Source organism: Camelus dromedarius, chromosome X (assembly GCF_036321535.1).
Source record: "Camelus dromedarius isolate mCamDro1 chromosome X, mCamDro1.pat, whole genome shotgun sequence".
Taxonomy (NCBI): domain Eukaryota; kingdom Metazoa; phylum Chordata; class Mammalia; order Artiodactyla; family Camelidae; genus Camelus; species Camelus dromedarius.
In genome coordinates, this window is record NC_087472.1 from 37,280,131 (window position 1) to 37,306,416 (window position 26,286).

At 37.9% G+C, this 26,286-nt stretch overlaps 1 long non-coding RNA gene across 2 annotated transcripts in view; it reads right to left on the bottom strand.

Moving 5' to 3' along the window:
* LOC116150943 (uncharacterized) overlaps positions 1-26,286 on the bottom strand; it is an 89,440-nt gene that overhangs the window by 31,960 nt on the left and 31,194 nt on the right. For both annotated transcript variants that reach the window (XR_004134785.2, XR_010379438.1), the window contains 3 exons: positions 17,409-17,561; positions 15,352-15,516; positions 8,649-8,727 (listed from right to left, as the gene is read on the bottom strand). This is a non-coding gene — a long non-coding RNA (uncharacterized LOC116150943). The remainder of the gene's footprint in view (positions 1-8,648; positions 8,728-15,351; positions 15,517-17,408; positions 17,562-26,286) is intronic.

A 26,286-nucleotide genomic window follows, 5' to 3' on the forward strand; every position in this document is an offset into this window, starting at 1 on the left:
TTCTTAAGGTTCCTCAATGAGGCAATTAATGTCCATTTCTCTATCTAATGTCTATTTAAAAATGCATTCTGTATCCAAAAAACACTGAACAAGCCCGTATATCTTATGTTTATGCATCAAGTTAAACTACCTATAATTTTTAAGTGTTTGAAAGTTGATGTAACTCAATTTTCTGTAACAAGATATCTTTTACTTTCCCACAGTACAGTGAATAGTCATATATATGACTTACATATTACAGCATTGCTTATTCTATGTTTCCCAGAAACAGATTTTCTTTCTTTTTGCAAGTGGGTTTCTTAGTCTCCCACCTTTAATGTTATTGACTTTGGACTGTATTATTTCTCCACACAGAGTGTGCTATAAGACTTCCAGTTAAACAAGGCAGATTAGAAACATGCATCCAACTCTGCTGCTGCATGAAGCTCCACTAAAATGACAGCAAAGGAATTTTTTTTAAAAGGATGTAAATAAAGAAGGACAGAGAGAACAGAAGAGAAGACAACAGCAGACAAGTGATGTCGAAAAAATTTTGGAAGCTGGAAAGCAACAGATGAGATGAATGCTAAGCTTACTTTACAAACTGGAAAAAGCTGAAACCTAAGGCTGGTGGTGACGGGTTCAGTTTTTAAAGTTACTGGGTATCTCTCAGCTACAGGATGCAGGGAGCACTAAAAAGAGAAGGATTGATCAAAAGTATGTATAAGAAAGAAATTAGATCCCAAAAGCTCCTTATCCATTCGAACAAAAGATTCAAGTTTTACATTCTACGGTAATTGAAACATCTTTCCAGAAAAGAAGCTCTAATGTTGGAAGCAATAGGCATAGCTGAGGGCTGGACTGTGAATTTTAATGAAAATAGGGATTGAATCTCTATTTATTAAATAATAAGACTGTCCTCAACCTTTCTGTCAGTTGATTTCTAAGACACTCTCAGCTGAGCAGGAGATTGGAGGATTCTGGAGAAGCTGACCAGCACAAGCGTAAAGGCCTACAGACACTGATATTTGGGGTCTCCTGTTGAAAAGACTGAATTTCTGCCCAGTTACTCCCCAGTGAAGCTCACCAATCCACAAGTCCTAATAATTGAGACAGAACTTTTTTGTGTCTCATTCTTAAATATTTCCTTTCTTGGGTCACAGTATAGCCTTGTGGCTTTTGCCTTTATAAATCCGACACTTTCTCTTCCCTGGAACACTCTTTTGGTTTTACCTGTATCTGTATTTCACAGATTACAATTCCTAAGACCCCAAATAAACTCTTTTCTTATTTGCAGACTTCTGGGGGGGAGTTGGGGGAGGGGTCAACAATTTAATCTGGTCATCCAGCTACAGTTCAGAGAATTAAGGCTGATGGTAGGAAGCCCACTGAGGAAAACTGGCTTGATACTTGGCTCACAGGCTCTCCATCATTATTGATGAGAAAGGAAGGTCATTTACTGGCAGGCCAGGAATTCTGAGATAGTTTACTAAACTTAAAAAAAAGGAATTCACCCAATTTATACATACTGCAGGTGAATTCTGGTGGACAGAGTTTCTTGGCTTTTCTTCCTAGCCTCAGGATAAAAAAAAATAATAATAATAAAGAGACTTTTAAAAGTTAAACGTGAAAACCCACAGTGAGCATCATACTCAATGGTGAAAGACTAACAGCTTTTCCTCTAAGATCAGGAGCAACACAAGGATACCCACTTTGGCCACTTCTGTTCGACATAGTACTAGAAGTTCTATCCAGAGCATTTAGGTAAGGAAAATAAGTTAAGAGCATCCAAATTAGAAAGGAAGAAGTAAGATTATCTCTGTTCACAAATGACATAATCTAATATGCAGAAAAACCTAGAGTTTCCACAAAAGAACTGTTAGAACTAATAAACTAATTCAGCAAAGTTGTAGGATACAAAATGAACACATAAAAATAAGTTGCATTTTTATACACTAGCAGTGAACAATTTGAGGGGGAAATGAAGAAAACATTTCCATTGACAATAGCATCAAATAGAATAATATATTTAGAAATACAGAACCAAGGAGGCAAAAGACTTGCAGATTAAAAACCACACAAAAATATCTATTAGAACTGATAAAAGAATTCAGCAAGGTAGCAAAATAAAAGACTAACATACAGAAATTTGTTCCATTTCTTTACACCAAAAATGAAATATCAGAAAGAAAAAGTAGAAAAAAAAACCATTTTAAAATCACATCAGAAAAATAAAATACCTAGGAATAAGCTTAACCAAGGAGGTGAAAGACCTATATGCTAAAAACTATAAAACATTTTAATAAAGGAAACTGGAGATGATTCAAAGAAACGGAAATATATCCCACGTTCGTGGATTGGAAGAATTAACACTGTCAAAATGGCCATAGCACCCAAAGCAATCTACAGATTTAATGCAATCCTGAGGAAAAAGAACAAAGCTAGAGGAATAACCTTCCCAGACTTCAGACAATACTCCAAAACTACAGTAATCAAAACAGCATGGTATTGGCACAAAAACAGGCATATGAATAAATGGAACAGAATAGAGAGCCCAGAAATAAACCTACACACCTACGGTCAATTAATCTTCGACAAAAGAGACAAGAATATACAATGGAGAAGAGACAGTCTCTTCAGCAAGTGGTGTTGGGAAAGCTGGACAGCCCAGCTGCATGTAAATCAATGAAGTTAGAACACTCCCTCACACCTTACACAAAAATAAACTCAAAATGCCTTATAAATGTAAGACATGACAGCATAAAACCCCTCAAGAGAACACAGGTAAAATATTCTCTGATATAAATCATAGTAATGTTTTCCTAGGCTAGTCTCCCAAGACAAAAGAAATAAAAGCAAAAATAAACAAACAGGATCTAATAAAATTTATAAGCTTTTGCACAGCAAAGGAAACCATAAACAAAACAAAAAGACAATATACAGACTGGGAAAAAGTATTTTTCAAATGATTCAACCAACAAGGGTTTAATTTTCAAAATATACAAACAGCTCACACAACTCAATACCAAAAAAACAAAAACAAAAACCCCGTCAAAAAATAGGCAGAAGACCTAAATAGACATTTCTCCAAAGAAGAAATACAGACGGCCAACAGGCACATGAAAAGATGTTCAACATCGCTACTTATTAGAGAGATGCAAATCAAAACTACAATGAGATTATTACCTCACACCAGTCAGAATAGCCATCGTTAAAAAGTCTGCAAACGGTAAATGCTAGAGAAGGTGTCGAGAAAAAGGAACCCTCCCACTGTTGGTAGAAATGTAGACTAGTGCAGCTACTGTAGAGAACAGTATGAAGGTTCCTTAAAAAATGAAAAATATAGTTACCATATGATCCAGCAATCTCACTCCTGGGCATTTATCTGGAAAGGACATAAACTCTAATTTAGAAAGATAGATGCACCCCAATGTTCATATCAGCACTCTTTAAAATAGCCAAGACATGGAAGCAATCTAAATGTCCATCAATAGATGACTGGATAAAGAAGATGTGAGATATACATACACACACACACAATGGAATATTACTCAGCCATAAAAAGAATGAAATAATGCCGTTTGCAGCAACATGGATAGACCTAGAGACCATCATACTAAGTGAAGTAAGTCAGAAAGAGAAAGACAAATACCATATGACATCACTTATATGTAGAGTCTAAAAAAAATTACAAATGAACTTATTTACAAAACAGAAACAGACTCACAGACATAGAAAACAAACAGTGTTATCAAAGGAGAAAGGAGGGGAGGGATAAATTAGGAGTATGGGATTAACAGAGACACACTACTATATATAAGATAGATAAACAACAAGGATTTACTGTATAGCACAGGGAATTATATTCAATATCTTATAATAGTACATAATGGAAAGAAATCTGAAAACTATAATATATATATATATATAAAACTGAATCACTTTGCTGTACATCTGAAACAGAATATTGTAAATCAACTATACTTCAATTTTAAGAAACCCTGCAAAATGTTGCTGAAAGAAATTAAAGAAGACAAAAACAAATGGAAAGACATCCTGTGTTCATGGATTGGAAGATGTAATATTAAGATGTCGATACTACCCTAAGTGATCTATAGATTTAAAGTAATCCCTGTCAAAATCCCAATGATAGTTTTTGCAGGGGAAAAACTCAACAGCATGGGTTCTGTCATCTTCAGGAAGAGCTCTGCACTAAGACATAAAAAATCAGTACAGACATAAATACGCAGCACAGGTTTGACATATCCTGCATCCATTCATTCATGGAGTTAACAGGCATTAAGAACAAATTCTACACTATCGCTTTGGTTAAGTTTTAGGCTTCTCCAAAGTGGAAACAAGGAAGTAAAATGTGGAAAGTCTGCTGTACTAAATTCAGATATTAAATCTAAGAAGAGATGGCTCCTTTCCATTAAGATTTCAACCTGCTCAAGTTTCTTATAAAAGATGATTTAAAAATATGCCCTAAGCTCTAAACCCCTCTTTACATCTAGTTATTGTCCTTTTTACATACTTTCTGCCCCTGCACCAACGTTCTACGAAGAATTCTCCACACTCAGTTCACATCTCCCTGCACCTCCCCTCCAGTTCTGTCTCTATCCCTCATTAATGGGGCTGGGTTCCCCCAACACTTCCACTGAAATTACACTTGCCAACTCAACAACCACCTCTTTATCACTTCTACTATACATCAAGAATGTTGAAATGATTGTTTAAATACAGACAAACAGGTATTTCCCCAAGAGGAAAGGATTACCTTCCCTCAAGAATTCGATTGTTTGGATATAGACAGGATCATACTAGAGTGTGATCAGTCACTGAAAAACTCAGGTTGTGAAATACCTTCCATGGAGACAGAGTCAGATAATGTATAGGCGGTGGTCTGAATAATGGGCTTTCAAATGAAGCACACTTTTTCTCTGACATAGCTCATACTTTTGCTTTACTGAAACGGATTTTGTAAATATTTTTAGTGCAAGTTAGCAATAATTATTTGTGGTCACTTCAATAACCTTATCTGGTTTTCATTTCTTTCTCAAGGGATCCTTTCTCAAGGGATTACTAGTATGAAATAAAATAGGTGTTCCAAACTCTGCCATGATTAAATATAGTCTGAAAGCATTATGTGATATACCATATTTAGACAATATAATGGTGGGTCTAGGGAACTCTTGCAGTTTCCTGACTGCTAAGTCAAAATTCTTTTACCACATCATAGAAATCATGATGCTGGACTTTCCTCTGTATCCATTAAGTGAAATAAAATAATAAACCCACAAAATAAGTATACATGAATCCATACTGATATAAATGAATTTTTGAATTAATAAAGAAATGGGTGACAGTAAACTATGTTTATCAAATAGTTCCCCAAAAATCTATATAGATATCTTCCTTCCATGAGGTGAACCTTCCCCCTCCTACTGCTGAGGTCAGGGCAGACTTAGTTACTCATTTCTAAAGACCAGAATAGGCAAACAGAAAACAGTTACTGTACACTGGAGAAACTCGACAAACACCACATTAACCCAGTGACGAAGGTCAACATCTCCAATGATCCAGTGACATCATGTGGATACCATCCTCCCAGATATGATGTGACAAGAAGGACACTTCAACTCTTGTGGTATCCTTTCTCCAAACCCAGAACCACAGTCTAATCACGAGAAAAAGAATAGACTATACCTGTACTCTTCAAGACTGTCAGGGTCATGAAAACAGTGTGGCAGTTCCTCAAACAGTTAAACAGAGTTACCACATGGCCCAGCAGTTCCACTCTTAGGGACATAGCCAAGAGAAATGACAACATACATCTACACATAAACTTGTACGTGAATGTATGCAGCATCGTTATTCATAAATGCCAAAAGTGGAAACAACCCAAATGTCCACCAATTAATGCACAGATAAAGAAAATATGGTATATTATTTGGCAATAGAAAGGAATGAAATACTGATATATACTAAGATATGGATGAACCTTGAAACCATCATGCCAACTGAAAGAAGTCAAATGTGGGAAAGAATGGATATTGCACGATTCCATTTATATGAAATGTCCATAAAGAAGCCATCAGTATAGCCGTGCCCAAGGAATTCCGCCCCTCCTTTCAACCCAGACTTCCAGAAAGCTCCGTCTGATGGGTTTGGGCCACAGTCCTGCCCACCCACCTTCTTGTTCACTGTTCAAACTGCAGTTCAAGCTTCTGTCACCAGGTGGCACCAACATGCCACCATCATCCAAGTCTCAGTATACTAAGAGTCTTCAAGAAATTAGAAATACATAACCTCTCTTAAAATCCAGCCTGTGGACCTACCCAGAATGATTCGAATTCAGATTGAGAAAACAGATAGGTGTAAAGGAAGATTGTAAAAACATATACTCCGGGGCCTGCACATGGTGAAACACCAAGTGACAGCAGTGAGCCTTGGTAGTTGATGGTGGCAGGTGAAGGGCAGCTCAGGGCAGGCTGGAGGTGACTAGAGAGAATGGAGAGTTGGAACAGGAGTTGGAACAAGGTCTGGGCAGCTCTGTTCAGTGTCCTGGACAGGGGTTGACAGAAGGAGTGTTTGGGAGTCAGATGGGAAGCCTGTAGAAGAGTAGGGTGGGTAATGGAGGGTGAATGCTGTGTTTCCTGATAGGGACACTCTGTACAGTCTACACTGCAAATCGGCCAACAGTGATGAAGGAAGAGGTAATTCAGTGAGCATGGTGTAGATTTGGGGTCAACAGCAGATGGAACTGCTTTAATATATTTATGATTGTTCCAAACGGAATTGGTACCATGGTAAACAAACAGGTTCATGACAGTTTTACTCTTTGCAAAATGTACAATTTTTCCTTAAAAAAAGAATAACAAAAACAGAGGTGAATGTGATGTCACCTGGTGGCTAGATCCACCAGCATTTAAGACTGCAGCTCTGAGAGTCTCAGACCAGAGCGCTCAGGAGGGAGGAGGGAAGCATGGAGGTTGGGAGCTTGACTTAATGGGATCAGTTAGGGTTTTCTGGATTTTCACTTAACTGGAGTAATCCTCTGTATCCATCACTTTTCTAGGATAGGAAAATGCACATTTTCTGGAACATCTAAACGTGAGACTAGATGTCCATCTCCAGTCTGAACTGAGTGTAAAGCTGCAACTGTGAGCATGTACTTGAGGTGGTAGAGCCAGAGGGGACATAGAAACACACACACAGACACACACACAGACACACACACAAAACACACACACACACACAGAGTCAATTTAACTTTTAAAATCTACTTAATTTCCCCCATTAAATTGAATACTTTCACAAAGTAGTAAGTGTATGTGCTTTTGTCAATCTGTTCACAAGTATTTTTTGTCTTCAACATTTTACCTAAGTGCCATTTTTCTTGAGTACATTTCAAACAATATATGAAAGTATATTTATAGACTGAAATTGTCCTGCAACTCTCACTAGTCCCACTCCTAACACAAAAGGGTCTGTCATCATTGGTGCCTCCTCTCCCGACGTGTCCCTGTAGGTGAAGGCCCGTGATCATAGACACCTGCACATGCTCATGGTCTTTTCCAAGAGACTTCACATTACTCTTTTGCATCTTGCCTTTTCCACGTAATGTTAACTCTCAGGATTTAAAAAATATTTTCATGATATTAGTTCCTGTGATTTTAGCGTATTTTAACATGTTGACTATTCCTGTATATTTTCATGTGACTCTCAGTTGAAATTATTTGCCAATTTCTTTGATAGTAAGGATTTTGCACAAATCATGGATCCTAACCCAATATCTGAAGTGTAGTTTGCAAATATTTTACCTGAAGTCGTCACCACAATTCTTTGCATTTTTAAATTTAGAATTTGCTTTTTAATTTCAAAAAAATATTGTAACTTGCAAAAACCTTTATAATAATAACTTTTTAAAAAGTTGGCAACAGCCCCAGGAGAATGTAATGGCATCCTATAGGGAAGTTAAAGCATTCAGAGTCCTGGACGCATAAAAATAAAGTGGAAGAACTTTAGAGTAATTCCAGACTAAGCTGCTGATAGGGGGATGATGAAAAGTGTTCCCTGATTTACATAAGCTCCCCTAAGGTCAGTACCCAGGTATGAATGCTGGTCATAATGAAGGGTAGCTTGAATAGTAGTTTGGATTAAAGGAAATGAAATATAAAGTACAATTTTTAAAAGCAGTTCTTTACATGTCACTTTCGTTCCCTCCAGATGATTTGCCCAGAGTATATGAGGTGTAGCAGGACTTCAATGACCTTTTAAAAGCCGAGACTCAGCAGTAGGAGCCCACGGAGCCTCGGGCTGAGGTAGACATTGTGAAAAGTCATTTCTCACTGTTTCCCTTAATGAGAAGATAGAGATCTTTATGAAGAAATCAAATGTCTCTCTGATATGCCTTGAGTTCAAAGTTTTGGAGTCAGAAGGATCTCTAGGTTCTTGGGAGACTCAGAAGCTCATAAGAGCTGCCCAACAATGTGCCTCTGAGCAGATCCTAATCCAGTTCCCCACACTGCAGAGACAGGCTTGTCTTTGACTCACCTGATAAGCTCAGTGAGAGATGGCACCAGGGCAGCAAAGTGTGGTGTTTGCCTAACTGCTACTCCTGGACTGCTCTATGTGTTAATATATTTATAGAAAAATTCTGGACTTACCCCAGTCACCAGTGCAGGGGTCCTCAGATCATTCATCATCCAGCCACGTCACAATAAGATTCAGCCAACTGCTGTCTCCCTATGAGGCAAAAATTCCAAGAATTATTACCATTTCTCTGATGCACAAGTGTCCACTCTTTCATTCACTAATAACTAAGCATATATTGAGCTCAAAGTCCATACTATTGCATTGGTATTGTCTCCTTAACTCTATAGGAGAAATAAGAGGGTAAGAAGGGAAGTGAATACATGGCAAATTTGGGGCTTAAAATGAGATGAGATTCCTCCTTCATATTAACGTTTAAACTTGCTTAAGTTTCAAGGATTGAGGATTTTAAAAAATTCCTTCTTGGACCACTTATCTACATTCAGCCACAGTGATTTATTTGTCTCTGCTCCTCTCTCTCTCTCTCAGTTTGTGTGTGTGTGTGTGTGTGTGTGTGTGTGTGTGTGTGTGTGTGTGTGTGTGTGTGTATCTCCCCCTTCAAATATGCAGTTCCAAAAAGTGATTTCTGCATTCCCTGTTAACATTCCTCATTCCCACTGATTCCTTATCTCACTGCACTGTAGCTTCTGCTGTCATGATTGCAATGAACGTGCTCTCACCAAGGTCACAAGCTACCCTTTTGTCACTAAGTCCAGATATTCTGTATAAATATATCAATATATGAATACTATTAATGACCACATAAAATAAGCATGCTTGTGCAGATCACTCCTGTCACTTAACATCAAATATTTGACAGTTTCCAGGCCTGAAGTATGAACTGCTGGGTACAAAGCCAAGCTGTCCTGCTCCCTAACAGTGCAGTCCGGGGCCAAGTCCGTATTCTCCCTGTTTCTCAGGGGTCTTTTTCTAATTAATAGACTATTTTTTAGAGCAGTTTTAGGTATCCAAAAAAATGAGTGAAACATACACTCCCATATACTCCATCAACTCCCTCCCATTTCCCCTATTGTCAGCACTTTGCATTAGTGTGCTACATTTTTTGCAACTTGTGAATCAATATTGATATACTTCTATTAATAGCGTTTAAACCCACAGTTTACATTAAGGTTCACTCTTTGTGCCTTATAGTCTATGGGTTTTGCCAAATGTATAATGACATATCCACCACTATGATATCATACAGAATAGTTTTACTGCTCTAAAAATCTCTTGTGCTCCCCTACTCATCCCTCTCTCCCTCCCCTCTGAACCCCTGGCAGCCACTGATCTTTTTGCTGTCTCCATAGTTTTCCTTCTCCGGAATGTCATATCACCATAACCACACAGTATGTAGCCTTTTCAGGTTATCCTCCTTCATTTAGCAATATGCATTTATGCTGCCTCCATGGCTTGACAGCTCATTCCTTTTTATTGCTAAAAATAGTCAATTTATAGATGTACCACACTTTGTCTTGCTATTCACCTTTTGAAATAGATCTTGGTTGCTTCCAAGGTTGGCACAACATCTTCACCAGCATTTGGTGTTGTCTGTATTTTAGATTTTGGCCATTCCAACAGATGTGTAGTGGTATCTCATTGTTTTAATTTGCAATTCCCTAATAACAGATGCTATTGAATATCTCTTCTATATGCTCATTTGCCATCTGTATTTTTTTTTTTTTTGGTGAGGCATCTGTTAAGTTCTTTGCCCATTTAAAAAACTGCATTGTTTTATTTTCTCATTGTTGAGGTTTAAGTGTTCCCTGTATATTCTGAATTACAGTCCTTTCTCAGATATGTGTTTTGTAAACTTTTTCTCCCAGTCTATGGCTTGTAATTTCAATCTCAGAACAGTGGTTTTCACAGAGCAGAAGTTTTTAATTTCAATTAAGTTCAACTTACCAATGTTTTCTTTTATAGATTGCATTTTTGGTATTGTATCTAAAAACCCAATGTCATCTAGGTTTTCTCCTATGTTCATTTCTAGGAGTTTTATGGTTTGTGTTTTCCATTTGAATTAATTAATCCAATCCAATTAATTAATTAATTAATTCCAATTAATTCCATTTGAATTAATTTTTGTGAAAGATGTAAGGTTTGGGTCTACATTTTTTCCCCCGCAGGTGGATAGCCAGTTATTCCAGAACCAACTGGAATGTCCCTCATTTTTTAATACATAAAATGGGGATTAGGAACAGCAGCTACCTCATAAGAGTGTATAATTCAATATATAAAAATGCTTAGCACTAAATAAATTTTAGCTATTTAAATTTCTGGGAGGCGTCAAATGGACACAGAAGCCAACTTGAAGAGGCTAATACTGGCCAATTCTGTTACAACTGGGACATGAAAGGAAATAATTACAATGGCAGATAGTAACCCTTTGAGCAAAATAGGAATCTATGAGTCACACCTATGAAATAAATACATGAATAAATAAATAAACAATAGGGGAGAAGGGAAAACTCTACCAACATCTGAATGTCAATTAATAAATCTAGAAGGAATGACAAAATTATAAAAGCAGCACTTAACAACTAAAATAGTCACGACAGATTCAGGTAAGAATCATGAAAGGATTTTCAGTCTGTACCAAATCCACAGCAATCACTGGGTCACCATGGTAACCATGCTGGACAAGGAAAGCTAGGGAAAAAACAAACAGCAACCATCTTGATTTGTTTCCTAATATGTGCTAGGAACTAAGCAGGACTGACATAACACACAATAATTAATCTCAAACATTCCTCACAATAAATATTCCTCATAGCTTCATCAATATATACACACATACATTCAAACACACCCACATTCATACAAGCTTTCTCCCTCTTTTTTTTTTTTTAACCATCCAAGAAGCCAGGAATTCATCAAGGTGGATTTGTCTGAGGATAAAGAAGAAAACTCCACAATTCAATCCTAACCACATAAAGTATAAAGCTACAAAACTATTTCATTTTAGTGACTGATTTTCTGGAAATGACCTATAGAATTATAATAATCTCTGTGAGAGTTTTCTCCCTTGTTTTGGTACATTGTCAATAACACCTAAAAGCTGACATGGAAATCTAGGTAAGTGAATATTGTGACGGTAAGTTTTATGTGTCAACTTAGCAGGACCACAGTGCCCAGATATTTGATCAAACATTATTCTAGGTGTTTCTGTGAAAGTGCTTCTGAATGAGGATTACATTTAAATAGGTAAAATTTGGGAAAAGCACTTAGCCCTCCATAATGTGGGTGGACTTCATCCAGTCAGTTGAAGGTCTGGATAGAACAAAGGGCTGACCTTCTCTGAGCAAGAGGGAATTCTGCCAGGACATTGCCTTTGGACTTCATCTACAATATCAGCTTTCCATTCACCAGCAGACTGCCTTCAGACTCCAACTCTAACTCTCTTCTGAGTCTCCAGCTTGCCAGCCTCCCCATCAGGTTTTGTACCTGCCAGCCTATACAATCTCATGAGTCAATTCCTCAAAATAAATCTCTATCTATATATAAACATCCTATTGGCTTTGTTTCTCTGGAGAACTGTAATACAAGAGTGAAGCATCAAGTATTTTTTCCATCCTAGAATAATCTGTGCTTTCTAGCAAAAAGATTACCTAGCAACATATGCGTACTGACAGACTACTTGTCATTTTGTTGCTGAGAGAAATTAAAGGTGTAAATAAATGAAAGGGTATACCATCTTCATGGGTCAGAAGTGCTAGCATTGCTAAGATGTCTATTCTCTTCAAACTGATCTATAGATTCAGTACATTCCCAATAAAAATCACAGCATACATCTTTCAAAAAGAAACTGACAAACATCTAAACATCATGTGGAAATACAAAGGGTTTTCACTATGAAAAACTAACTTTGAAAAAGAAGAACAAATTTGGAGAATTAGCATTACCTTATTTCAAGACTCATTATAAGTCTACAGTATCCAAGAGAGTATGGAATGAAGGTAAAAATGTATATAAAAGGAAAAAATGAAGAGTCCAGAAATAGACCCACACACATATGGACAACTAATTTTTGACAAAGCTACAAAGAAAATTCAGTGGAGAAAGGACAGTCCTTTCAACAAATGGTATTGGGACAAGTGCATATCCATATGCCCAAATAAAAACTGTAATCCATATAATGCATCATATACAAAAGTCAACTCAAATGAATCACAGACCTAAATACAAAAGCTAAAACTATAAAAATTCTAGAAGAAAACACAGGAGAAAACTCTTGTGATCCCAGCTTAAGTGAACACTTCTTAAACACAACATGAAAAGCAGAATCAAATCCATAAATGAATAAACTGATAAACTAGACTTCTTCAAAATTAAAGAAAAAAACTGTTCTTCCAAACACAGTTGAGAGAATTAAAAGATAAGTCTCTGACTGGGAGAAAATATTTACAAATCATAGATCTGACAGAAGACTTGTATACAGAACTTTAAAATCTCAGAAGGTCAATAAGAAAAAAATAAGACACTCTAATAAATAAGTGGTCAAAGATCTACAACGTCAGATAATCACAAAAAGATACTTAACATCATTAGTCATTGGGGAAGCATAATCCCACTACACCCCTCTAAGAAAGGCCAAAATTAAAAGGCTGACCATACCAAGTCTTGGCAAGATTGTGGAGGATGGAAGTCTCACACATTGCTGGTAGCAATGAAAAATGCTGCAGCCACTTTGAAAAACAGATTGTCAGTTTCTTACAATGTTAATCTTACAACTGCCATATGACCCAGCCATTAAAGTCCTAAGTATTCACCAGTAAAGAAGGAAGCATATACCCAAGCAAAGATTTATACACCAATATTCATAGCAGCTTTATTTACAAGTGGCCCAAATTGGAAATAAACCAAATATCCAATACTAGGTAAATGGACAGAACAAACTATGGTATATCCATATAATGCAACATTACTCAACAACAAAAAAGAGCAACTATTTGTATGTGCAACAAATGGATAAATCCAGAAATAATTAAGTTGAAAGAAAGAAGACAGACAAAATAAGAGTACACACTGTATGATTCCTTTCATATAAAATTATAGGAAAGGAAAACTAATTTATAGTGACAGAAGACCAGTGGTTGCCTGGGAATGGGGTAGGGTGACTTGGAGAGGGAGGCAGGAGAGAGTAGGTGGGGGCATTACAAAGTAGCATAGAGAAATTTTGAGGTGACGGATTTGTTCATTATCTTGACTGTAGTATTAGATTTATAGGTGCATATATATATCAAAACATTAGAGCACATACTTTAATTACGCACAGGGTATTGTATGTCAACTATACCTCAACAAAGTATTTGAAATATATTTATATATACATAATTCTGATGTAATGAAATTAATCAGGTGAAATATTCCCAGGATTATGCTAATGTAGTATTAACAGGTCCACACTACGTTTTATCAAATTGGTCCCCAACCAAAATAGAAATAATCATTTGTAATGAAATATATCCAAATACCTATAGAAAGTTGATGTCCATTTCCTCTGAAGTATAGAAATAAAAATATTAAATCCTAGGAGAATAATCATAGTGATATTTAAGAGCAAGTAGATATTTTAGTGAATAAGGGTGAGTATTATTATAATTGGGCAAACTCCAGAGTAACATTTTTTTTTTAATATTAAGTTCTAGTAACTAACATTTTAAACTAACAGCTGGAAAATGTTTGACTCTAAAAATCTCATTATACAACAGAAAAACACTATAGGCACAAGGGAAGAATGTGCATTACAATGTCAAATAGCTAAGTAGATCTAACAGTTGCATATTTCCACATCCACCTATGAGATACATGGAATTCCTGATATTATTTACATGGTGAAAACAGTTTAGGGATATTTACTGAAAATCCATGTTCAATCAAAATTCCTTCTCCAACTGAACCATTTACTGCTTTTCAAAAAAAAAAAAAAAAAAAAGGCATCTCTAAGATGGACCTGAAGGGCTACTAAAAAATTGCTGATAGAATGAAATTCCACCTGCTAAAAACCTCGTTCCCATGATGAGATCAAGGTAGCTTCCCTACTTCTAGGCTAGTTTGTGAGCCTCACAGGAGCTATTCCACAGCATGTTTTTGTTCAGATCTATGAACTCACTTGAGTCAGGTGTCACATTCCACCAAAGATGTTAAGTGTTGGGGGTCTCCTGGAAGCCGCTGCCCTTGAACCTGGAGTAGGAGCTTCAGGAGCCATCAGGACACAGATCCTCAGAACCTGCCTCCTTCAGACACCTGATATGAGCTGGGCCACCGGCATGAGGATCAGCATTCCTTCTCTTTCCCTTGTCTATCCCCCAACAACAAAGTTGAAAAGGAATAAGAAGTGGCCTGAATTCATACAGACATTCATGATCCCGCAATAACCACAGAGCCATCGACTTACTCCTGTGTTATCACTGAAACGTTTACACTGATCCTGTGGGTAAAGCATTCTCAGCCCCATTTTACAGAAGGGGAAACTGAGGCTCAGAGTCGTTACCTGTCTCACTTCCCGCGCCCCTGCCCTTAGAAGGAAAGTGGCTCCAGGACACCCCTGGAGGAGGACACCGCACTCACTGGTGCCCGGGGTGGGGGTGGGGGGCGTGAGGACCCCAACGTCTTTACGTACAAGACAGCCGGGGCACCGAGTCTCAAAGCAGGAAAGGGAGACTTGGATATGGAGCCCTTTGTCTCCCCACACCCCAGGACGGCCCAGCCCCCACCGCAGGGACCTAAACCATCAGCTGAGTCTCAAACACCTGATGGAGGGACCTGGCTCCTCACCAGGCAGCGTCCGTCTCCTTTAAAATGTCGTCACGGTCGCCGTATTGACGTCAGGTTTCTACGGCAACCGCCAGGCGCCGGCAAGTCTTCCAGATGCGAAATACCTCCTCATACTTCTCTACCGCCACACCTTTAGTTGAAAGCAAAACGCCTTACATCTTCAGGCTGCCACGTGAGAAAGCATTTTAATTAGAGACACTAAACTGGGACTTGGGCAGTTGGTGGAACTGTGCTTAATTTGCTGGAACAAAGAAAGTCCCAGTCCTCAGAAGCTTTGGTTACTTGAAAAAAGACAGTCAGGGAGTATTATCAGTGTACAGAGAATGGGGAAATATCCTAGGATTCTAGACAATGAGCTAGCCCTCCTGAAGGTGGACTTGTAAAATCACAGGACATGTTAAGCAGTTAGCCATCTGTGGTAGAGAAATAAAAGACTGTCTATAGTCATGTGACTGAATCATCTATAGATATATATACAAAAATGTCATTTAAGAATTCAGTTATTTCAGGGAGGCAGACCTAAAATATCATTTAGTAGGCAGAGACCTATGTCAATTGGTTTTTCCTGGGGAATTCTCAGCCTCCATTCCTGATGTTTTCTTTCATGTGGAGAAAATATGTTCCTTTACATATATTCTTTCCCCAAATTATTACATTATACTTATTTTTAAGCAACTTGTCTTTTTAATTCAGCATGATAGCCTAGGATATTAATTTGTATAGTAATTTGATACATCTTTTAATGTTAACTCAGGATGTATATTAATTATTATATGAATTATCTGTTCATATCATTTGACTATTTCTCTATTCATTAGTAAGACTTCATTCCATATCCAGGATATTAAGTAGGCTAATTAGGGATTTAGTATAAAAGTACCACTAGAACAAAAAACAACCATTCTAAATACTAAATGAAAAGAGAGCAAATAAAACACATAGTATATATATGAATGTATGTATACACACAATGTTAAATTAGCAAATAAAGGATGACACCTACTGTGTTTATGACTAAGTCTGTGTGTGTGCAGTGAAAATATGCAAAACAATATTATATTTTGTTTAGAGAAATTCTCATATAGTGTAAAAGAATGAAGCAATGCCTGGAAATGATAATCATCTCCTTCTGAATAAGGATTATCTCTAGGGAAGAAAAAGAGTAAAGTTTTTTTAACCTAGATTAATTTGATAGCTCTATATGTTTTTAACTGAAATATTTCATAAGTAGCAGAGCTTTTAGTGGATATAGTTTTTATCATAAATATAATTCATACTCATTTTAGAAAATGCTTAATATCAAGCCAAGTGCAAAGGTTAAAAATATTAATACCCAGCAATTTCATCATGATTGAAATTCACATTGTGCTATTTCATTCCACTGTTTTTTTGTTCATGAATGTATGTACATGTAGTATATGTGCATTACATACACAATTCATATAACTATTATCATACTATATGTACAGATTAGGATCATGTGGTTTTTGGTTGTTTTTTTGTTTTTCTCTGACCTTAACTTTTATCTTAAAAACTAACAAGTGGATGAATTATTATGATTAAATGACAAGGATAAATATGACCTAATTTTGCTTCTTAATGTACCCTTTAGCAGCTGACCCAACCCTGATTCTTAAACAATGCATCTGATTGGAAAAGCCATACCTGTAGCATAGTAAATAATATGTCTGGGTCTGCTCATTAGTTTTCTATACAGTTCCTTTAATCTGTATTTCAACCACTTTATCCGAACTTTATAAAATTATAAAAATAATGGAACATTGTAATACCTGGCAATTTAATCCTCACTCCTATAAATCACCCTTTCAGTGGTGGTAGGAGTAATAATATTATAACTTTTATTAATATTGAACAATAATAAAAGATACCAAAAATTAAAGGGCATATAAGCAGATAAATTGCTTGCTTTTGATCATGCAACCAGCAAGTAATATTTCCCAGCATCACATCCCTGTCCTTCTGACCCTTAAGACCACTGTTTATACATTGAGTGTCTTCTGCATTGGGTTGGAGGCCAACAATAGGAAGGGACTCACCTAAGGCCCTGTGGTCAGTTAAAGGATCCAGCAACCGGGACACAAGTTTCATGACTCCCATCTTCTGTCTAGCTGACCCGTTCCTATTCTTTTCTCTTCTGTACTATTTCTTCTTCCTGGGGCTCAATAAGAAATTGCTTCACCCATCTCAAACTAGAAAGAAAATAAGAGACCAGAAAACATATGGAATAATGAGATAGAACCAGTATTCACTTCTTGTGGCTACATTTCCAGGTGCACTTTTTTCAAATCTTTTCTTCTATGGTACATAGGTATTTTTTCTTGGAACCAGGAATCTCTTTCCTAAGACTCTATTCAAGAGATGCCATAAAGACAAAAGGCAGAAGTACAAAGCCATTTCTCACAGAACAAATCGTAACAGCAGAAGGCCAAAAATAAGACGGATGTCTACTGATGAGGGACTGGCTGAATAACCTAAGGTCCATCTACATCCTAGACAACTATGCACCTATAAAAGCAGTGAAGACTCCCTCTCCAGACTGCTGTAGAGTTATCGCCAGGATATATTGTTAAGTGAAAAGCAAGGGTGCAGAAAAATGTGTAGAGCAGCTGTTATTCAATATGGTAGACACCAGTCACACATGACAATTTAAATTTAAGTTAATTCAATTTAGATGAAATAAAAATTTTAGTTCCTCAGTCACATTCACTACATTTCAGATGATCCACAGCCACAAGTAGTCAGTGGCTACTGTGTTGGATTATGAAGACATGGAATATTTTCATCTCCGTAGAAATTTCTGTTGCCCAGTACTGGTGTAAAATATGCCATCTTTTACCTATGAAAGGGGAAGAAAACTAACATATGTGTTATAGTTGCTTGTATTTTTGAAAAGTGTAGGAAAGTTAAAACCAAAAAAATGACCAAAATGATTACCTCTAAGGTGACAGAGGAGCAGTCTGGATGGAAAGAGATGATATATAACCTCATTAAAAAATATATTACATACTTATAGGTTCCGTGTACCAAAAAGGGCAAGAAACAATGACCAACACAGTAGCAATGAGCAACTCTAGTCCTCAGATTGAGTCTCCTAAACATATTTCCCACTAAAGGAAACCAACTTCCTTGGAGAAATGATTGAGGAGGGAGGCAGGGAGAAAGGGAACTGAAACCCAGACCTATTGTCTAGAGACTTCTTTAAAGGTTTAAAATTAACCTGTTCAAAATTAACAACCAGGCTCAGGAAACACTTTTGCTTAAGTAATGGAAAAAGCTATCCTAAAGGAACAGAAAGCCCTGACCTGATCTAATCTATATGACCACAATGTTTGAGGGTCCAGGTTGCTTAATCTTGCTTTTTTCAAACTGTTTGTTTCACAGAGCAGAACTAACTGGAGGAATAAGCACAAAAAGGGGCAGTCAATGAGGAGACAAGAAACCACAAGAAGATGAATAAAAGGACCCAGTTGAGACCCCAAAAGTGGGATTTCTTATGTTAAGCTACTTGGCTTATGGCTGCCTCACTCAAGTGCCTTCTCTCCCTCTGAGCAATAAAGCAGCTTTTCACTTTGTCCTTCTGCTCTGCTGGGAAATCTTTCAAAGTCCACAGCAAGAACCCACTCTTTTGCGGGCTTCCCCTATTCTGGAGAGGGGGAGGTCTTTCTATCCACTAACAGTTGATTCCAGGTCTATGTAAGGAGTTTACTAGATAAGCCTGGACTGAACTCTCACATTAGAAAGCATGCCAAAGACTCATAAGCCAACTAAAATAGGCTCCACTGGCCAAAGATAGAACAATTTGAGTGTCAAATAAAATAATGAGTGCAATGAATTAAAACATCAAATGTAGGAAAAGCTGGAGTTCATGATGATATTCTAAAAGAAAAAACAAAACCCAACAAATCCAACTCTTAATCACCTTTGGAAGGAAGCAATTAATTATTTTGAAATGTGGAAATATTACCAAAGACTTGTCAGGGAAGAAGTGTTGGCTGAAAAAAAATGTACAACCTAAAAGTTGAGAATTATGTTTAATTTGGCAGACTTTCTGAGGACTTCCAGCCCAGGAGGCAGCCTCTCAGATAGTGCTGAGGGACTGCTCCGAAGAGGTAAGGGAGCAGCCAGGATATATAAAGAGTTTTGCAAGAAAAAATGGGTAGTTGGAACATCAAAAGATGACTGTTAATTACAGAAAACCAGACATCTCAAGTTAATAAATTTAACACTTTTCTGTGTAGGGGAAGATGCAAGAGTCTGGGCTTACCTAAATCCTTCTTTTGATATGCACTTAGCTATCTAGGGCCAGTATCCTGTTCTTTCCCATCCTGAGTCCTCTCAGGGTGCATATTAGGGGTGGCTTCAGTGGCTGGGGCCTGGCAGTGGGCAGCCCCTTTGTCTCCATACTGAGTTCCCTCGGGCTCACCATCAGGGGCTGCAGTAGTGGATGACAGGCAATACTTTTCATTCATAGAAAAAAATTTCCTTTACCCTTCCAGGTTCCTCTGACTGGTCTAAGAATTAAATTGACATAAGACAGATTAACAGGAGAAAATCAAACAAAATTTTATAACATGTACACATGGAAGAAACCCAGGAAAACTGAGTAAATGAGTAAATGAGTAAACTCACCAAAATGGCTGAAAGCCTCATCTTAAACACATCTTCAGCTAAAGACTAAAGAGGATTTTGGGGGTAGTGGTTTGGGATTTCAAAGAGAAAGAAGGCAATTCACATGGAGATGGAAAAGCGAATGTTTGGTAAAGAAATGTTTGCTGGGCTATGCAGAGACCATGAGACACAGAGAGGACTCTGATCTCTAGGGCCTGCCTAGACTTTCCCCCACCACATCTAGCCCATCCTCTTTCCAGACATCTCGGGCAATAGCTCTATTTTGGAAACAGGCACTTTATCTAAATTCTTTAGGCAGCTAAGGGGGACATAAAAAGTAAGACTTCCCGAGTCTTCTGTTTCCTAAAAATAATCAGCCTCAAATAATCCTCAAGCCAAAGAGGCACATTTTGGGGGGGGCAACTTTTGCTCCCCTAAAGAAATAAACATTCATCCTATCCTTCCTGTGCAAACCATACCTCAGTGGAACTTAATAGCTGATATGGGGAAGTTCCTTTAATAGAAGAATTCCAGGAAATAAATGCAGAAGAAAATGTACAGTTTTAACATAATCCCTTTGAAACTTTTGACTGAAAAAAAAACGTACAATGTAAGAGCTGTGAGTTGAATTTTATTCAGTTTATTCAGAGTCTTACTGAGGACGATAACCTGGGAGATAGACTCTCCTCAGCTCTGAGGAACTGCTCTGAAGAGGTAGGGAGAGAGGCCAGTATATGTATGATTTTGGCTAAGGAATACACGTAGTCCTGTACATATCTCGGTAGAAGGTCACTGCTAGTCACAAGGAACAGGTATCTCAATTGATGATTTCAGTGCTTTTCTATTGATGAAGTAAAATTCATATTTTAACTTAAGCATAACATTCTCTTTGTGTGCCTGTTTGGACCTCCTGCCTCCCCCTTTAGTGTGCAAGGTGCATGTGCATTACATATTAACCAGGCCTCCTCAAATGTGGAAATGCCTGTTTGACTGTAAAGATTCTTCTGACATTAACAGTGTAATTTCTTTAAAAATTAGCCTTCTTTCCCAACTCTGTAAGGGGTCATGGTGACTTGCTGCTCTATTTGTACATGCTTATCTGGATTATGTACCTTTGGTAAACTCTACATAAAAATGTCAATATGTCATTTTGATGTACAATCCTTTGTCTCAAAAATGTTTAACTGTGCCTTTGACTTTGAAAAAGCAGAACAGCTCTCAGAGCTTGAGAGTCTGTCATCAGGGTTATAATCCTCAGTTTAGCATGAATAAAATTCTCTTTTTTTCTTGATTGTTAATTGAATTTTTGTCAACACCATGTATGGGAATATGCAAGAATCCCAAGATCATAAAAGTTTTTTCCTGAAATATACCTAACTTTCTAAAGGGCCTGTTTCCAAAGCACAGAGTGCCTCATCCTGTTCTTAGTCCTGAATTCCTTTCAGGGATGTACTGTAGATCTGCAACTGTAGTAGCTAATGACTTAGTTTTTGTAGAACTGGATGGTTAGCAACATTCCCTGATTTACACAAACTCTAATGAAATGCAGATCTAGGCAATCATCTGCAAAGGCTGCAAAAAACATGAGGTGAAAAGCATAGGTGAAATTTTATAAAGGATGGATCAGGCTGACAACACCTGAACCTGTGAAAGAAAAAAACAAATTGGTATCAGTATTGCCAAGAGAGCTCTCTAAAATGGAGCTGGGAGGACACTGAGGAAGTGTGATGTATGCACATCTCAGCCTGAATGGAATCTGACCTTTTGACCATTTGTTGGGCTGCACCCCACAAACCTTGTAATTGCCCAGCTGTAAGACAAGAAGCCCAGAGTCAGTGACAGAGACATCAATGGTTTTTTTGAATAGGGAATCTTAGATGTCTGAAGCAAGGTCCTAGAGCAACACCCCACTGCAGGTGGCAGATGGCAGGCAGGACATGGCAGTAGTCTTCACTACAGGGAAGTGGTGGGGACAATACTGTGGAGTTTGAGGACAAGAAAGAGGCCCCATAGAGAGCCAAAGTGGGCGCCAGTCACAAGACGTCTGCCTGCACCCCACTCACATCATGAAGACATAAACCAGAAAACACAAAGAACATTCCTCTCCCAACATGTAAAGTAATAGCTTGGGAACTAGCTTCTGTGGGGTCCATAGACATCTGTCAGATCCCTGCTCCAAGGCCCCTCAGGTGCCCAGCTGCTGCCCTTTAAAGATAATAAAGACTTAGCAGAGAGAATGATCATCTATACAATGCCTGGAAGCCTGACCTCCAGAACTGGTCTAAATGCTCTACCAAAATCCCTAGCCCTACCCTTTCACAACATCCTCCTTGACTGTTACCACAAAATAAATCAATCAGAGAATTTTGCGCAACTGATCACATACCCTGCAACTCCCTTTGTGCCTGATGTCACATAAGCACAAGGAGTTAAAGCGTAATAGAAAAGACCAAATCTAACTCCATATTAGATCTGTTTCTTTGGCTTTAACACTGTGCTCTGTTTCCTAGGCTTAGTCTTGTTGGTTCTGCATCTTTTGTAAAAGAATGTTGCCTGTAGCCGGAAATATACAAGATAGTCTATTCTCAAGGCCCTAACCTTTAAGGATATTAACACTTTTCCATTCATATAAAGATAGCAAGATGCAGAATAGAAAATAATGCTTGTTTTGTTGGTTTACAGGGACACCATGATCTGACGCACGTGGACAGCTGCAAGAACAAAGGATTCCAAGAACAAAGAATTCCTACACCAAGAAGTTTGCAGCAACCAAGCATACCCCCTCCTCCCCTTTTTAGTATAAAAGGAGCCTGAATTCCAGGACATTAGTCTGCCATCTTCTTGGTCTGCCAGCTTTCCAAATAAAGTCATTATTCCTTGCCCCAACACCTTGTCTCCCGGTTTATTGGCCTGTTGTGTGGTGAGCAGAACAAGTTTGGACTTGGTAACAAAAGTTTACCCTCCCTTACAAAAGACTTCAGCAATCAACCCTCGATGCACAGACACCTCTCGTCTGTCTGCCCGCTGTTGCCTGTAGCAGCATATCTAACCTTTTCTTTTCTTTTAAACTTTTCTTTCAGTTTTCCTTGTTTCTGGTAAATTCTTTTACTGCCCGCAGTACCAGCCTGCCTTGTCACATGACAGTTACCAGTTTTAGAGGTAACTGACGTCAGGTTGGCTCATTGCTTACCAGGGAAACCAGCAGAGAGGCAAGTTCATCATAGCCCCTTGGGCTAACAACCTTCATAGGGTAGATATATTCCCTTTGATAAACTATCTTAGTGGAGCAGTTCTGATCTAAAGATTAGAACAATCACTAGCTGGGGCCAGGGGAAAGTAGTAGGCATTTACTGATTAGGCTCTACGATTAACAGGGAAGGTCAGTCTTCTGAGTGGGGTGAGGGGGAGCAGGCGATGTACACAGAGCAAGAGAACAGCTTTCTTGGGTGGTCTGATTATGCACCAATTATTGTTCTAGGGAAGGCATCCAGAATATCTGCCAGAAACTAAAGATACTTGTCAGACCTGTACCCTAAAACAACTTGTGACGGCCATCCCTTGAGGACAAATATTTCCTTTCTTGTGTCAGAGTACAGCCTCACGGCTTTTGCCTTTATAAGTCCCTGACTCTTTCTCTTCCCTGGAACACTATTTCAGTTTTACCCCAGTCTTTATATCCCAAATTACAATTCTTAAGGTCCCAAATAAATTATTTTCTTATTTGCAGACTTCTGCATTTTTTTGGTTGACAAACCCAGTGATCAATCTTAGTGTCACAAGAGGAGAGACAATCGAACATAATGAGCCTCCTGGTGTAAGGCTTTAAAGAGTAAACAACATCACATCTGAGGTACTCTTGCCAAAAATCTGAATTGGATCTAAATCTAATCATCAATGTAATAGAAATGGGGAGAGGGGGAACAGAAGAACATTAACAACACAATAAGGATACAATCAGCAGGTTTTGGTACCAAGTGTTTCTAAAGGAAGAGAAATTTAAGGATGAGTATTCTGAATTGATTCTGGGGTTTCTGGAATTGGCTCTCTAATCTGCTAAGATTTAAAGGTACTATGGACTGTATTTCCAGGAGTTTAAGAAAGCTCTGATAGTCCATGGTGTGATCTGGGAATAGATATGACACAAATGTCACTACTGGGTACTCCTAATCAACCACTTATAAGAAGAAAGGATGTGGATAACTGTGTATATGATACTTTAGAACATTTTTGCAAAATAACAAATATAATGAAATTGGCTGATTGCTCCTATTATCTCTAGATGAAATGGAGAAAGAAAAGGATGAGCTCAGGGAATGGAATTCCCAGCTCGAGCACCTCACAAGTGATCTGTAAGCTTCTATTTGTGCCCAGAAGAAGATCATTATTTCCTGTAGCCACAGGGCAGAGACTGCTAAAACTCAAATGCAAAACCTCATCCTGCGAAAAGACAAGCCACTGACCGGAAGAAAATATTTACAAATCACATGTCTGATAACCTTATATACAGACTCTCTCAAAAGTCAATAAGAAGAAAGCAGACACTCTCATAGATAAATTGACAAAGATTTCAAGAATACTTCATCATAAGCCAGAAAGAGAAAGAAAAATACCACGTGATATCACTCATATGTGGAATCCTAAGGGAAAAAAGACACAAATGAACTTATTTACAAAACAGAAACAGACTCATAGACATAGAAAACAAACTTATGGTTACCATGGAGGAAAGGGGGTGGGAAGGGGTAAGTTAAGAGTTTGAGATTTCCAGATACTACTATATATAAAATAGATAAACAACAAGTTTCTTCTGTATAGCACAAGGAACTGTAGTCAATATCTTGCAGTAACCTATAATGAAAAATAATATGAAAAGGAATATATGTATGTATATGTGTGACTGAAATATCGTGCTGTACACCAGAAATTAACACAACATTGTAAGCTGACCATACTTCAAAAAAAAAAGAATACTTCATAAAAAACATAGAAATGGCAAAGAAGCACAGGAAAATCTGCTCATTATTATCATCAGTAAGGAAATGTAACTGAAAACTACAATAAGGTACAACAACACCTTAGGGAAAATGATCACAATGAAAAAGGACTGACCAAAACAAGTTTCGGCAAGGTTGTAGTGGATGGAACTCTCACACACTAATGGTGGCAAATGAAAACGGTGCAACCACCTTACAAAATATTTTGTGTGTTTCTTACAATATTAACCTTACATCCACCATATGATCCTGATGTTGCACTGGTAAGGATGTATTCTAGAGAAAGAGGGCATATGTTCATTCCAAGTCTTATACACCAATGTTCATAGCAGCTTTATTTAGGAGAAATGCAACTCAGAAACAACCCAAATGTCCCTCAAGAGGTGAATGAATAAAGCAAACTGGTATACCCATATACCAGATTACTACTCAGCAATTTTAAAAAAAGAACTATTGACACATGCAACAAAATAGATAAATCCAAAAATAAATAGGTGTTCAGTTTCTGGTCTGGCATGTAAGGAGCTTAGAAGTCAGTACTGCATCCTACCTACAAGTAAAAAGCCAAACAAACTGAAAAAAACAACTCGTCTCAGATCTAGCAGAGAAGTGAGGACACAAGGCAAATTGCTGCCCCCCAAATTGGAGAAATAGTCAGGCAAATGCACAGAATCACAACTTTTCAGAGCAGAAACCCATCAGCAGGAACCAGTATCAGGGTAGGAAAACCCGAAATGTAAGTGATCTATTTTTGGAGGCTCAGTGTGGACAGGCCTGAGAGCTAAAAACTCCTGAGAGATAGTCATCAGGGGTCCCTTTTGTGAGTTTTACCTCCTGGATTTCTACTAGGTTCTCACAGTGAATATTGGAGAAAATCCTCTTGTGCCTCCAGCAGGAGGCAAAAAGGAACCATTCTGAAATATGCCAGATTGTTCTTTTCTTAACAAGCAAGGTCGGCCATCTGGAGAAACTATTTCACCTTAGCCTGTAAGCTGAGGTTTTATCAGATCCTAACTGATTCGGGGAAAGGGAAATACCCAACTCCAATTGGTTCAAGCTATCCTGTTTCACCAAAGGGGAAGATAAAAATCTGAGAAGTAATACATGTGTAGTACACAGTCCAGAGACCCAGACTCACCATAAGACTCAAACCTAACCATGGGACTAGAAAATGCTTACCCTCCCCCCATACCTTACCTCTACAGGACTAATTACCTATTTACACTAGTTTCATTTATCCAGTATATCATGTACAAAAGCATACTAAAAGGTAAAAAAAAAAAAACACAGTTGAAAGAGACACAGGAAGCAT